Source organism: Peromyscus leucopus, chromosome 23, assembly GCF_004664715.2.
Source record: "Peromyscus leucopus breed LL Stock chromosome 23, UCI_PerLeu_2.1, whole genome shotgun sequence".
Classification (NCBI taxonomy): domain Eukaryota; kingdom Metazoa; phylum Chordata; class Mammalia; order Rodentia; family Cricetidae; genus Peromyscus; species Peromyscus leucopus.
Window position 1 is genome coordinate 30886722 of NC_051082.1, and position 14608 is coordinate 30901329.

Sequence of the window (14608 nt, forward strand, 5' to 3'; positions counted from 1 at the left end):
AGGCCAGAAGAGGGCACCGCATCTCATTACAAGTGGTTGTGAGCCACCATGTGGTTGCTGGGAATTGAACTCAGGACCTCTGGAAGAGCAGTTGGTGCTCTTAACCACTGAGCCATCTCTCCAGCCCCCCAAATATTTCTAAACAACAAAGATTCTAAAAAAAATCTCACCCCCGGGTGGTGGTGGTGGTGGTGGTGGTGGCGGCGGCGGCGGCGCACCCCTTTAATCCCAGAACTCAGGAGGCAGAGGCAGGCGGATCTCTGTGAGTTTGAGGCCAGCCTGGGCTACAGAGCAAGATCCAGGAAAGGCACCAAAACTACACAGAGAAACCCTGTCTCGAAAAAACTAACTAACTAACTAACTAAATAAATAAATAAATAAAATTATCACCATGGTATCAGCTCACCCAAATATAAGCAAATGTCCCCGGTAACATTCAGACACAGTCTACACTTGCACGTCTCTGGGTTTTCTTTCTCTTTAACGGTTGGCTTATCTGAATTGGGAGCCACAGAAGCTGTGAGCTTGTGAGGATGTGTCTCGGGTGTTTTTGATTCTTTGGGATAGAGCAAGGCCTCCATCAGCAGCACTTTGGTGACAGAGGTCTGGGGTCTGTGACAGAGGAGGGTGGGAGGGTGCTCGGCGCTGTCCCTTGTTTTTGCTGGCTGCTTCCTTGGCACCCTCTAGGCCACCACATGAGCTATGATCGTCGTGGATGGCCTGGTGTCACTGCGAGGCTAGTGACCGAAACAGCAGAGCTTGTTTTCCACCCAGTGAGTTTACAGCCTTGATAAAAAGGTCTAGCGTGTCCTGTCCACGGACAGTGAGAAGCTCCTCTCCAGTCTTCTTGCCACCCAAGGAGACAGCCAGCATCCTTTCTTCCTGGCATGGGAAGTACAGAAAGTGTCTTTCCCCAGAAGTGGCAGCCGGGTCTATTCTCCAAGTGGAGGACCCCTGCTCTCAATGGAGGATCTGAGTGACGGGAATCTACATGCTGTAGCCACAGCTGCTTCCAGAGGGCCATCTTCTCCAGGCCTTTTTTGGAACACAGCCAGAAAAGATGTACTTTTTTAAATTTTATTTTATTTTTTATTCTTTTTGATTTTTTTCAAGACAGGGTTTCTCTGCGTAACAGCCCTGGCTGTCCTGGAATTCGTTCTGCAGACCAGGCTGGCCTCAAATTCAGAGAGATTCTCCTGCCTCTGCTTCCTGAGTGCTGGGATTAAAGGCGTGAGCCATTGTGCCCAGCTGAAAATATGTACTTTTGCATTAGAAATGAAGCTGTCATAAGATGTAACTCTGAAGCCGGGCGGTGGTGTCGCACGCCTTTAATCCCAGCACTCGGGAGGCAGAGCCAGGTGAATCTCTGTGAGTTCGAGGCCAGCCTGGCTACCAAGTGAGCTCCAGGAAAGGCGCAAAGCTACGCAGAGAAACCCTGTCTCGAAAAACCAAAAAAAAAAAAAAAAAAAAAAAAACCAAGATGTAACTCTGAGACTTCATCTCCAGCCAGGGTCACAGGGGTCTCTGTCTGCATGACTTCCTTTCCCACACAGGGAGAAGCTCTCAGAGGCACCAGGAGGGCTCATTAAATCCCTCCCACCATCCCCCAAACAGAGCAACACTCCTAAAGGGACCAGCATTGCGGTTCCCTCCGAAAGCCTGGAGGGCTTATCTGTAGGATGCTCTTGATTCACAGACTGGTTTGAAGATAAGGCCCTACATAGTTCAATGGTAGTGCTCTTGCCTAGCATGTACAAGGGCCTGGGGTTAATCCTTAGTGCCAAAATAAATAAATAAATAAATAAATAAATAAATAAATAAATAAATAAGATTTCTCTTTTTTTAAAAAAACAAAGATATAGCATGTTAAACAAACAAACAAACAAAACCCCGCTACCTTTTATCTTCTCCTTGCATCTTTTTTTTTCTTTTTTTTCTTTTTTTTTCCTTTCTTTTTTTTTTTTTTTTTTTTTTTTTTTTTTTTTTTTTTTTTTTTTGGTTTTTCGAGACAGGGTTTCTCTGCGTAGCTTTGCACCCCGGGCTTTCCTTGCATCTTTAAACATATTTTATCATCAGGAAGTGGTGGCGCACACCTTTAATCCCAGCACTCAGGAGGCAGAGGCAGGTGGATCTCTGTGGGTTCGAAGCCAGCCTGGTCTTCAGAGCGAGATCCAGGACAGGCTCCAAAGCTACACAGAGAAACCCTGTCTCAAAAAAACCAAACAACAACCCCCACCCCCACCCCCCAAAAAATTATGGCATGTGTCTAGGTGTGAGTCCATCGGACAAGTACATGCAGGTTCCCCAGATGGCCAGAAGAGGGGAAGAGGGCATGAGATCCCCTAGAGCTGTAGTTACAGGTGATTGTGAGCTGTCTGATGTGAGTACTTGGGACCTGGCATTGTTCTTTGCCAGCTAAACGGATCCACTCCTCGCTGACTGTCCCCTCTCTTCAAGATGAATAGCCTGAATTGGATAGTGCTGATGAGGCTCATGAAAACTGTTGGTGGGCCACACCAAAGAACACACCCATGTTATTTAGAAACCAGGCTACCAAAGGGCCTGGGCAAAGGCATCAACATAAATCACAATAGTCAGCCGGAGAAACAGAAACATGTAAGGCAGTGAGGTAGCCAGGAGGTGACTGGCTGTCACAGCAGGAAGGGGAACTTCCTGGGAGGGGACATGTGGAGCTGGAAGTGCCTCATTTCTTGGCTGGGTTGGTGAATGACAGGCATACAATGAAATTTATTAAACGGAACTCTCGGGCCTTGCTGTCTGCCCTGCATGCTCAGAAATGCCACCACGTCTCTGTGCTCTGGGGGTACTGAACTCTGCTGTGGCTTCTGTCACTCTGTGAAACACTGTTGCAGGGACACCAGATTCCCTCAAAGCAGCAAGTGGGTCCCTGCACCCAGCTAGCCCTGACAGAGCACAAGGTTGGTGTCTGAGGAATCCCGAGATATCCAGAGCAAAAAAGACTTGGAGACCAGGACACGGGGACAGCAAGATGCTCAAATAGACGAGCAGGCCACCACTAGAGCCCAGCGCCGTGCTCCGAAAGGGTCTCTCAACAACCCTGGAGTCCCGTCCACCCTCCTGCCTCCACCTCCTCAGTGCTGGTGTGCACTGGTGTGCCTGTGCCTGGCTCTTATGTGGGTGCTGGGACTCTGAAGCCAGGTCCTCATCTCTGTGTAGCGACCACTTTTCAGACAGGGCCATCTCGCTAGCCAAAAGCATAAGAAGCAGGTCTTATGGAGGTAACCACAGCTGGTGAGAGTTCCCGTGAGCAATGGCCCTGTCATGTCCAGAAAATAGTATTCATGGTCCTCCTTCCCCTTTCCAATTCTTGCATTCTCTCCTTCTTCCTTTTCCATGATGACCCTGAAGCCTTAGAGGGGATGATCTGATCTGAATGTACTGTTTAGGATGGCTAAATCTTTTTATCATCTAACTTAAGTTGTTGGGTGATGTTTATGTATTGCTGAGTTACCGATTATTCCCTGTAAATTTAAAGTAATCATGTGTTAGATCATATTTTTCAATTACAAGGAGTTAGGATTAAAAAAAGAACTGAAATTCTGTTCAAAAGCTGTTTTCCAAGATGTTTTCCAGTCTCAGTTTAAAGAGTTAAAATGTAGGGGGCTGGAGAGACACCTCAGCAGTTAAGAGCTCTGAATTGATTCCCAGCACCTACATGGTGGCTCACAGTTATCTGTAACTCTAGTCTCAGGGGCTCCAATACCCTCTGCTGGCCTCTATGGGAACCAGACACCTCCATGGTCCACAGATCTACATGCAAACAAAACACCCACACACACAAATTAATTTTTTTCTGTAATCCCTGTAACTGGATTTATAGACAGTTATGACCCACGTGTGGGTGCTGGGAATTGAACCTGGGTCCTCTGGACGAACAGCCAGTGTTCTTAACTGCTGAGCCATCTCTCCAGCCCCCACATAAATTAACTTAAAAATTCCCTTTAAACTTTTAAAAGTTTTAACGACTTTTTGCCTAGATGGGTCATATCCATCCGTGCTTATCATTTCAGAGATTCAAATGAAGGGATTTACAATAGTGATTTATTAATTTACTGTAAAACAGTCCTGAGGGGTTGGGGATGTAGCTGAATGATCAAAGACTTCCCTAACATGCATCGGCCCCATGTTCGACCCTTAGCACAACAAAGTCAAATTAGAACAATTACAACAACAATAATACATCCTTTCCATGTTCACATACATATTTTCATTATAAATAATTGTATTTTCCAAAGCATCAAAACAGAATAGCGTGGCTTCTTATTTTTACAAATCTCATTGATGCCTTGCTTTCTACTTGGCAAATGTCTGTAACATATATGTCTTATGCATGAAAGCATATATACGCTACACACATCTACACACACACACACACACACACACACACACACGCAGAGAGAGAGACAGAGAGACAGAGAGACAGAGAGACAGAGAGAGACACACACACACAGAGAGAGAGAGAGAGATTGATGGATTATCAGGGACCCCCGAAAGACTCTTGGTCCCCTCAAGGGCTCGTAGACTTTGGGAACTGTGAATTTTCATGAGAACACATTCAAGCTGGACTTTTTAAGTCTTTGGAGGAATGGATAATTTTGGAAAAGTTGGAGAATAATCAACTGAGAAACAGCTCATTCATCAAGAGAGACATCTATTAGCTGGGCGTGGTGGTGCACGCCTTTGATCCCAGCATGGGAGGCAGAGGCAGGTGGGTCTCTGGGAGTTGGAGCCCAGCCTAGTCTACAGAGTGAGTTCCAGGACAGCCAGGGCTACACAGAGAAACCCTGTCTCAAAAAACAAAAAAACAAAACAAAACAAAACAAAAAAAAAAAAAAAAAAAAAAGAACGTGAGAGAGAGAGAGACATCCATGTTCTCTTAAAAGGAAGATGGGAGTCCATTTAGGAGACCCCAAACTTTGGAAGGAATGATATAGTTGGGCAAGCCCGGAGCCGGGCACTCAGTGATGCTGTCCTGGGAAAGGGGAGCCTGGCACCTGGTTAATGCGGTCCTGCTTTAGCAGCTGTGGAAAACAAGCATGGTTCACCGAGCTTCCTCCTAACAAGATTCCTTTGCTTTCCCCCCATCTTTGTATCACTGTCCCGTGGGCCACACCTTGGGTCTCCTGGTAATGTGATGAGCTGGTCTGTGGCTCACACCCAGGAAGGAGCTTCCTGCCGCAAAGCCCTTGGCCTCTTCGAACGCTCTCTTCCCCAGAGCAGCGTGTGTGTTCACAGCGTTGTTAGTGCTGGGCTCAAGTGGAGTGGGATCTTTACGATGCCCCTCTGCTTCCCCCAACCCCATAGATGCTGATTCAGGGAGACAGTAGGGAAGAAGTAGACAGGAGGCAGAAGATGCAGCATCCTTCTCTGGATGCTGAGCAAGCCCTGCCTCTGTCATGACTTTTCACGGTTCCGTGCAGATAGATGCCTCTTCTGACCTTGAAAAAGGAGCCGAAGTCAAACATGGGCGTGTACCAAGGATGCTTTAGGAATCTGACCAGCCACTCCAGCTGGCTTCCAACCATCCTTTAGAGGACACAGAGTAGGCAAGTATCACTTCCCATTGCAAGGGTGTAGCTATTCTTCTCATGTTTTCATTCAAGATTTTATGTGTCCCTACAAAACACAAAAACGTCTTATTGGACTGTGAATGTCTTTCCATAAACCCTTGAAGGTTCAATAATTATTTTAAAGGCAATACATATGTACTTACAGGCGAGGAGAAGCTGGTAGAGACTGTAGACTCCCGTTTATTATCTTTTAATGAGCATCGATACACCCAATTACCTCTAAAGGACACATTTTAGTGGTTTCCATCATTTAGATTAAGTCAAATAGGAAAATGCCCGGGGTACGGCGGGTTTTCATGTCCACAGTGCTGAACCCACACAGGCTTTGGGCCCCGCTCGCTAGGTTTGATGCCAGTGATGCACAGCCTACACATGGGAGCGGGGCGTAGGGGAGTGATGAAGAGCTCCGAGGACTTGTCCCAAAACTGATAGAAAAACTGTCGAGTAGTCAGAGACCCAAACATACATCTCAAGCAGAGAACTCGGCCTCTACCTACAGGACCTGTTCAGGTGTCCCTTCACCCGGGGACAGCAATGGTCAGTGTTTGGCAATCACCTCTTTATGAGAATAGGCTCTGGTTTTCAGTACTGCCTGTTCCTGTGGGGTGAACACTCCCCCGGGGCTGATTTTCATCTCCCACGGTCACAGGGCTGCACTTGGAGTTGGGAAGTGATGCCCTTGATGGCCCCTTGCCTCCCAGGACTCACCCTGGTGCACCCTTGCATGTGACTCTCTCTCTTTCCCCTTAGTTCTGAGTCAGATGTCCACATGCCTCTCTCTCTGGGGACACGAAGTTTGGAGGAGGCAGAGTGTCCCCAAGTCCTTGTATTGCTTATAGTTGGTGTCAGGCTCAGCCCACACCAAAGTCCCCATAAATGGTCAACCAACCCCATCGCGACTGCATTTGCTGTTGTTATTGTTAATATTCATCGTGCTAAATTTTACTTTTCATGAGAGACTCACCAGTATAGACTCATATTGGCGATGACAAACAGAAGGATGAATTGGAGAGGATTAATGCACATGTTGGAAGGATAAAAGGGTTAATGCCTCCTCACCTGTGCTCATTCAGGGTTGGGAGGTTGGGACCCAGCAAAGGCGGCTTACTTTTCTTTCCTTTTTTTTTCTCGAGACAGGGTTTCTCTGTGTAGTTTTGGTGCCTGTCCTGGATCTCACTCTGTGGCTCAGGTTGGCCTCAAACTCACAGAGATCCGCCTGGCTCTGCCTCCCGAGTGCTGGGATTAAAGGCGTGCGCCACCACCGCCACCTGGCTGAATTTTCATTGCATCTTTTCATCTTTCTGACTCTACAGAGCATGTCTTTCTGTCTCTTTCCACACATCCCTTTCCTCTGCTGATTAATTGTGCACATATGCAAATATTTGCACAGGACACTCGGTTGTTAGACCCTAAAATTCTTTCTCCTTCTTCCTCTTCCTCTTCTGTTTTGAGGCAAGGTCTCTTCATGCAGCCCTGGATATCCTGGAAACATGTAGCCCAGGCTGGCCTCAGACTCACAGAGATCTACCTGCTTCTGCCCAAGGAGGCTGCAGAAGGGCCCTGGGTCCCCTGGAACCGGGGTTACAGACATTTGTGAGCTTCCCTGTGATGCTGGGAACCAAACGGTGGTCCTCTGAAAGAGCAGCCAGTGCCCTTAACTCCTGAGCCATCTCTTCCTCCATTCCCACAGAGGCCTAAAATCCTGCATCTGACCTGCAGTTATCAGTGCTGACCATCTTCCTGAATAACCATCTTTCTAGGGAATGTTTGCCTTATCACAGAGTTAGAGGAATTTAAGCATCTCAAGTCAAATCACATGATCCTCCTGGACTCTGAATCCCTGGAGACTAGACAAAGGATGAGATTAAGGACATTTCTCTCTGGTCACTCCCAGCCTCAGAAGGTTCTCTGAAGGCCGCTTGGGAGGTGCTCCCAGAGTCTCCAAATCACAGACAGAATGAATCAGAAGCCTAGAGGCTGGCTTTATTGTGCCATCTCAAACACAGAATTGTAAACACCAGAGTATTACCTTATAGTCATTCAAAACACTTCCATGCCTTAAACTCCATGCCTTAAACTTTAAATATATGAAATGGTACTTCCAAAGCACGAGTCTGGGGGCTGGAGAGATGGCTCAGTGGTTAGAGCACTGGCCGCTCTTGCAGAGGACCAGGATTCCATTCCCAGCACCCTCATGGCAGCTCACAACCATCAGTGAGTTCTAGTTCTAGGGGATTCCATGCCTTCTTCTGATCTCTGTGGACAGTGCATGCCGTGGGGCACAGACACACAAGCAACCAAAATACCCACATACATAAAATAAATAATAATAAAGCAGGAGTCCTGGGGAGTTGAGGGCTGCTCTGTACATGGGCGGGCTCACATAATGAGAGAGGTCGAGAACCTTCCAGAAGTTATTGCATGGGAACTGAAGAGCAGGATTGTTTTCCTTTGGACTTTAGACCAGTGATTTCATGGCTGATGTAAGCTGGTATAGTTTTACCCTACCGATCCAAATAGGTCAAACATCATTCACATTAACATGTTTATTTTCTTACATGATTATCTTTTTTATTTTCCCCAACAACCCTATCAAGCCAGCAGTATTGTCCTCTTTATGCAGGTGATAAAAGACAAGGTCCAACTAGGTTAAAGACAGTTTCCATGAGAGTCAACGTGGAGCATACAGTTGCCGTTTGCACCCCATGGTGCTGCCCATGGCCAGAGCCAACGCTGTCAGCCATTGCCGTCAGCATCAATGCCGTCTAGAGGGTGGGGACAGAGAGAGAGGGTAGAAGACAGGGCAGAATGGGACAGGACAGGACGCGACACTTGGTGGGCACATGCCCCTCTTTTTTCTAGATATCTTTAATTTGGAGTTGACAAGAGGCACGTAAGAAAGCGTGTCTACTTCCTTGAAAATTTGACAGTTGTGGATGAGAGGCAATGCACAGAGGGGCCAATGTGGAAGCAATGAACCAAAATTTATTTTGTTTATGCCTAATAATTTATTCACTCTTTATTTTGAGGAATGAATGCTTGGCATTAAAATGTTTATTAGCTGTTAAATTCCCATGCATGCAGTATGCAAGGGGCCAATGAGGGAAATTATATGTCTTTGAAAATACTGGAGCTTTATGAGAAACGTGATTCAAATCACATTTAACTAAACCTATTACTATTATTATTATTATTATTTTGAGACAGGGTAGCACTATGTAGTCCTGGCTGCCTTAGAACTCACTATACAGATCAGCCTGACCCTGAACTCACAGAGATCTGCCTCCCTGTTAGAAGTGTTTTATGGAGTAGCCCAGGCTGGGTTCAAACTCAAGATCCTCCTGCCTCCGCTTCCTGAGAACTGGGATACCGGTGTGTGTGAGGCTAACCCTGTGACAGTCCTTAGCAACGCCCCGGATTTGGTGCAGGACATCTCGTCTGTATCTCTGCAGTGTCTGGGTTGTGCCGAGGTTACAGGAGTTTCTGGCGTTTGTTAAATGTTTTCCCCTAGCTTGTATTAGTTTGGGCTGCTGTTTGTAAATTTATCCTCAGAAGTGAAATTTGGATGATAGAGGTGGGACTGTGTAAATAAGAACATTATTTCAGCTGTTTCAGTCACTCGTCTATCATTTGGGGCTGATATTCAGAGGACGCTTTTTTTCTTGTAGCTTTTGCTGTGTGAAATGACTATTCTGGATTCATACCTAGTCTCACCCAAGTTCTGCTCAAGGAGGCAGCATTTTACTCAGGGCCTTTCCCAAAAGGGACTCCTGTCCATTTCCTCTATAAACCTCAGGTAGGAGTTTGGACAAAGTGTCTGTTGATCAAGACTGGAAAAACACCAGCTCAGGGAAGTCTTTGGTTCCAACAGCCAGGTTTTTTTGTTGTTGTTGGCTTTTTTTCTTTCTTTCTTTCTTTCTTGTTTTTGTTTTTCGAGACAGGGTTTCTCTGTGTAGTACTAGCTGTCCTGGAACTCGCTCTGTAAACCAGGCTGGCCTCAGACTCACAGAGATCCACCAGCCTCTGCCTCCCAAGTGCTGGGATTAAAGGTGTGTGCGCCGCCGCCGCCGCCCCGCCGCCCAGCTCCAACGGACAGTTTTATAATCACTGGTTATAGAGTTCTGTCCCCACCTCACCTGGGACCTGGGGCAAGATGGAATCAGTAGCGTGGGGAGGAAGGTTTACAGGCCTCGTTTTGCTGGGCCTCAGAGATAGGAGGGGAGCAACTGCTTTGTCGGGACTCCCATAAATCGTGGAGATGGAGGACTACAGGAGAGCAGATCCAGGTGGGGCGGTTCCAAGAGCTGTCGGGAGATGTGGACAAAATATAAAACTAGGAGATGTAGGTAGTGCTGATGCCCAGCCATTCCTGAAGGCAGCCGCCCGACAGTTGGGCTGACTAGAAATGGAAGCAGATGTAAAGGTTGTTGAAGAAGCCCAGCAAGCAATGATCCCTCCTTCAGTAAGAGATATGTACCTTCAGCAGGCTGAGGCAGGAGGATCACAAATTCTAGGCTGACTTGGGCTATAGAGTGAGATACCGTTAATTTAAAAAAAAATTGGTTTGCGTGTATATAAATGCGACCGCTAAAGGCATCCGATGACAGACAGCAGTTTGTGGTCTGTTCACAGGGCTTGCCCCTCCCATCTCTCTTGGAAGCCTGCTTGTTGGATCTGAAGGTGGCTATTTCTGCTGGAATACAGACAGGGGGGTTTCGATCTGTCTGTCTTGGGGTCTTGGGGGTTCTTAGGCCAAGACCTCCTTGGTTTGCTGCCGTTCGTCCCATCATTAAAGATCCACGCGAGCAGACTCAAACATCCAAACGGATTGTCCGGTTGTGTCTTACAAAGGGCAGGTGTTTGTGTTTGGCAGCCAGGGATGGTTTTTAAACAGTCCTTTTAAAAAGAGCTTGTTCTCCACGGGAGACCACGGGTACAAGTTCTGAGAAGAGCCCCAGAAGCTGATGGGAATAGCAAGGCATTAGGAGCCAGAAGCCGGGGCAGGTCTAGAATATTCCCCAGCAGGAGGACCCCGGTTCCCACCAACAAAAAAATGCAGAAGTGGGAGATGAGGCAATGTGTTATCCCTTGTTTGTGTTTTCTTCCTCTTTTGGAAGACCTGAAGATCGGATTTTATTAAGAAGAAGATGACACCGGGGCTGGAGAGATGGCTCAGTGGTTAGAACACTGTCTGCTCTTGCAGAGGACCTGGGTTCAGTTCCCAGCACCCACACAGAAACGCAATCATTTGTAACTTCAGTCCCAGAGGATCCAGCGTCCTGCTCCGGCCTCTGTGGGCACTGCACACACGTGGTGCATAGACATGCGTGTAGGCAAAACACCCATAAACACGCATAAAACTAAACAAATAACTCTTAAAAAGGTGACATGGGGGGAATCAAACTTTGAAAAACCCACACTTGACTAATAAAGAAGACGGATGCAATTATTCATGGGGGAAGGGGAGGGAGGGAGGGGGGGGGGGAGATGGACTTTTGGCAAAAGCATAAAGTCAAAAAATGTGTAAATTCCATGTGTACATCTTTGGAAATCGCTTTGAAAATGGAATTGGAGTTTTATGGCTTATAATTAAAGTTTGGGTTAAGATTCTTCAGGGAGAGAAAATGAAAGACTGTTAAAGGCCACACCTCGGTTCTGGAGAAGTAACCTGGGGCAGGTTTTTACGGCCTCGGGAGGCTTTAGTCCTGGCAGCCACTCTTCCTAATTCCCAAATTGCTGCTGGCCTTTCTCTTTATGGTGGGCTGGGCTTCCTGTACTGGCTGAAGTGTGGACCTGCCCTGGCCCATCTCAGCGGCACACGGGCTGCACAGAGCCGCAGCTCATCGGCAGCGCTGGCCACATCGTGGTGCCTGGTAAAGGCGGTGGGTAGGCTGAGCTCGGGAGCCGCTGTTTAAATGATCAAGCCAGGGAAACTGGGGTGGGAACAGAAGACTGAACAGCCTTTCTTCAGTCACAGCCGCTCTCCGTGGCGTGCCAGAGCTGGAAACTGGTCGGAAAGGCTCTTCAGGAATCTTCTGTGCCAAAAACTCAATATAATCACCATTTATCAAGATATATACATTATAACTCAGGGGTTAGAGAAATGACACTCAACCCACAGATGCCAAATCCTGAGAAGCAGACTTCAGATTCCAGTCCCCACCTAACAAACTGGGCATCCTGGAAATGCCTGGAGCTCCAGCTCTTGGGACCTAATACCCTCTCGGCCTTATGCACCTGCGTGTGCACATGCCCAAACACTCAGGCACACACACACACACACACACACACACACACACACACACATGCCCAAACACTCAGACACACACACACACACACACACACACATGCCCAAACACTCAGGCACACACACACACACACACACACACACACACACACACACACGCCCAAACACTCAGACAGACAGACAGACAGACAGACACACACACACACACACACACACACACACACACACACAGGTTTGTGACTTAGAAACAGGAGCACGAATAGATGGTGCCCATTGCATGTTAAGGTGAAGCTACAAAAAACGGTACCGGCAGATTCTGAAAAACAGCACCAAGTACCAAGCAAAGAAGCCCACCTAACTATGGAGACAGTAAGGTCGCATGAACAACGGGAAGTTAAACTAAAAAAACAAAACAAGGACATCTGTCATTGTAAAGACGGCATCAGTGACGAAGCTTGCCCCTCCGGGTTGCAGGAATTCTAACTATGCTGTGCTGTGTGGTTCAGAGGCAGTCAGCAGGCCTGGAAGGAACCTAACCCTGCTAGTCCCCTCAGTCAACTCTACTTCCGCCTAATGTTAGAGCATGGATAATTAATTGTGCTTAGTGACTAACTGCTCAGGTTGCAAATAGCTGGACACTGGTCATCGAGAAAAATGACAGTGTTAGCGCTGTCATTTGCATGTGAGATGCTCATCCCTGCTTAGGAGAGGCTTGTCCCAGGGGTGGCTCAGGCTCTGGGACTCCATTGCATCTCTGATGTCCCGCTGTTGTCCCAGCTCAGTGTCATGAAAGCCGTTTGTTCGTGAAGCATCCTGCCCTCTGGAGAGCCAGCTGGCACACTGCGGCTGAAGCTGGGGCAACCCCAGAACCTCTGCAGGTCACTCAGGACAGGCCTACCTGCAACTCCGCCGATCTCCGAGACTAAAGAAGGGCAGGGCAGTGCTTGGAACATGAGCCGTGTATCATTCCTGAGGAAGGCCAAGTAGCTGGCGATTAGCACAGCTCTGGGAAGTCTGGATTGGCTTCCTCATGTGCTCAAAAGAGTCTATCTAGCTGGGCTGTGGTGGCTGATGCCTTTAATCCCAGCACTTGGAGGCAGGCACAGGTGGATCTCTGTGAGTTCGAGGTCAGCCTGGTCTACAGAGTGAGTTCCAGGACAGTCAGACGTATACAGAGAAACTCCTGTCTTGAACTACATTGCCCCCCAACACACACACACACACACACACACACACACACACACACACACACACACACACACACACACAATATGGGAGCCGGAACAGCATCAGCACCCGGAACTCACTCAGCAGCAATCCTTCCTTAGTCTTGGGGGGGTCAAAGGTGACACTTTTTGAGAAAGGCTGTAAAACATTAATGGTGGGTAAAGTTCTTTCTCGATCGCCCGATTCATGAACTGGGTGGTGTTCGCCCTGTAAAGGGCAATTTGGAATTGGCAGCGCGAATGCCCCCTTAGCTTCCTGCTGCACTGAGATAAGTGTGACAGGTCAGTCACATCAGGAACCTGGGAAGCATCCTGGCGCTCTCAAGGCTGGAGTTAAGCAAGCGCCACCGGGGTAAATGCTGAATATTTAGTGAGAACAGCTGGATGTTTGGAGCCACGAGGACTCCCCAGAGCCTGTCTTGTTATCAAATTGCTCAGACACAAATTCTCCAACAGCAGCGTGGAGAGGGGCAGAAGGACGCACCCCTGACAGCTAACCTCCGATTTCCCACTGGCCTCTCCCTCCCAGTCGTCTGAGTGACCTAGGACCTTGGACACAGTCTGCACCTAGGAAGTGCTGTGTTTGTCCTCTCTCTCTCCCTCTCTCTCTCTCCTTTTGGCATGGGAGAAGCTCACAGTGAGCATTGACTGAGCAAACAAACGGGAGCTGCCACCTGCTCCACACAAGTGGCCTGCTGCTCACGAGGCGAGGCACTTCACCTCCTGCTAGGGAGGCACGGGTGTTACGTGGCGTGGGTGGAGCCAGGATGAGGTCGGTGAAGCCAGGAGCTGGCACATAGGCACTTAAGCACTCCCTACAGGAAGTCAGTGAGTTCAGAGGCCCATGTGAGGCTGGCAGGCACCTGTGTGTCTTCTGGGCAAAGATCAGGTTGCCTCAGGTGTTGGGGGCTGGGTGGGTGTGGACAATTAAGATATGCCTTCAGGATATGGGAAACTGGGCTTTAGAAATTGGTCTGATTCTATCTTAGCCTTTCAAATAAACAGCCAAAGAGTAATTTGAGTCTGTTAATGCCTGAAGCATCAGTACCATACCGAGGTCTTGCTGTTTCCCTGGTTTGTAGTCTTGAGACATGGCCTTCACCAACACAGACTAGCAAAGGCCACTTCCTCCCAGCATCAGGCAGGATGTGGAGAAGTCACCTTCATTAATGGAAGCATCTATTGGGTCCTGACAACCCATTAGTCAGAGGGAGAAACACTCTTAAAAAAAAAAAAAACTGTCACATTAAAATTTTTTAAAAAGAAATTTATGTGTATGGGTGTTTTGCTTGCAAGTCTGTGTACCACACGAGTGCAGTGCCTGTGGAGGCCAGAAGAGGGCACCAGACCCCCTGGAACTAGAGCTATAGTGATCAGCCACCATGTGGGTTTTAGGAATGAATGGTATCAGCATCTTCAGCAACAGCAGCAAAAAAAAAAAAAAAAAAAAAAAAAAAAAAAAAAAAAAAAAAAAAGGTCTTTACTGCTGAGTCAACGCTCCAGACCCAATTGTCACTTTTTTT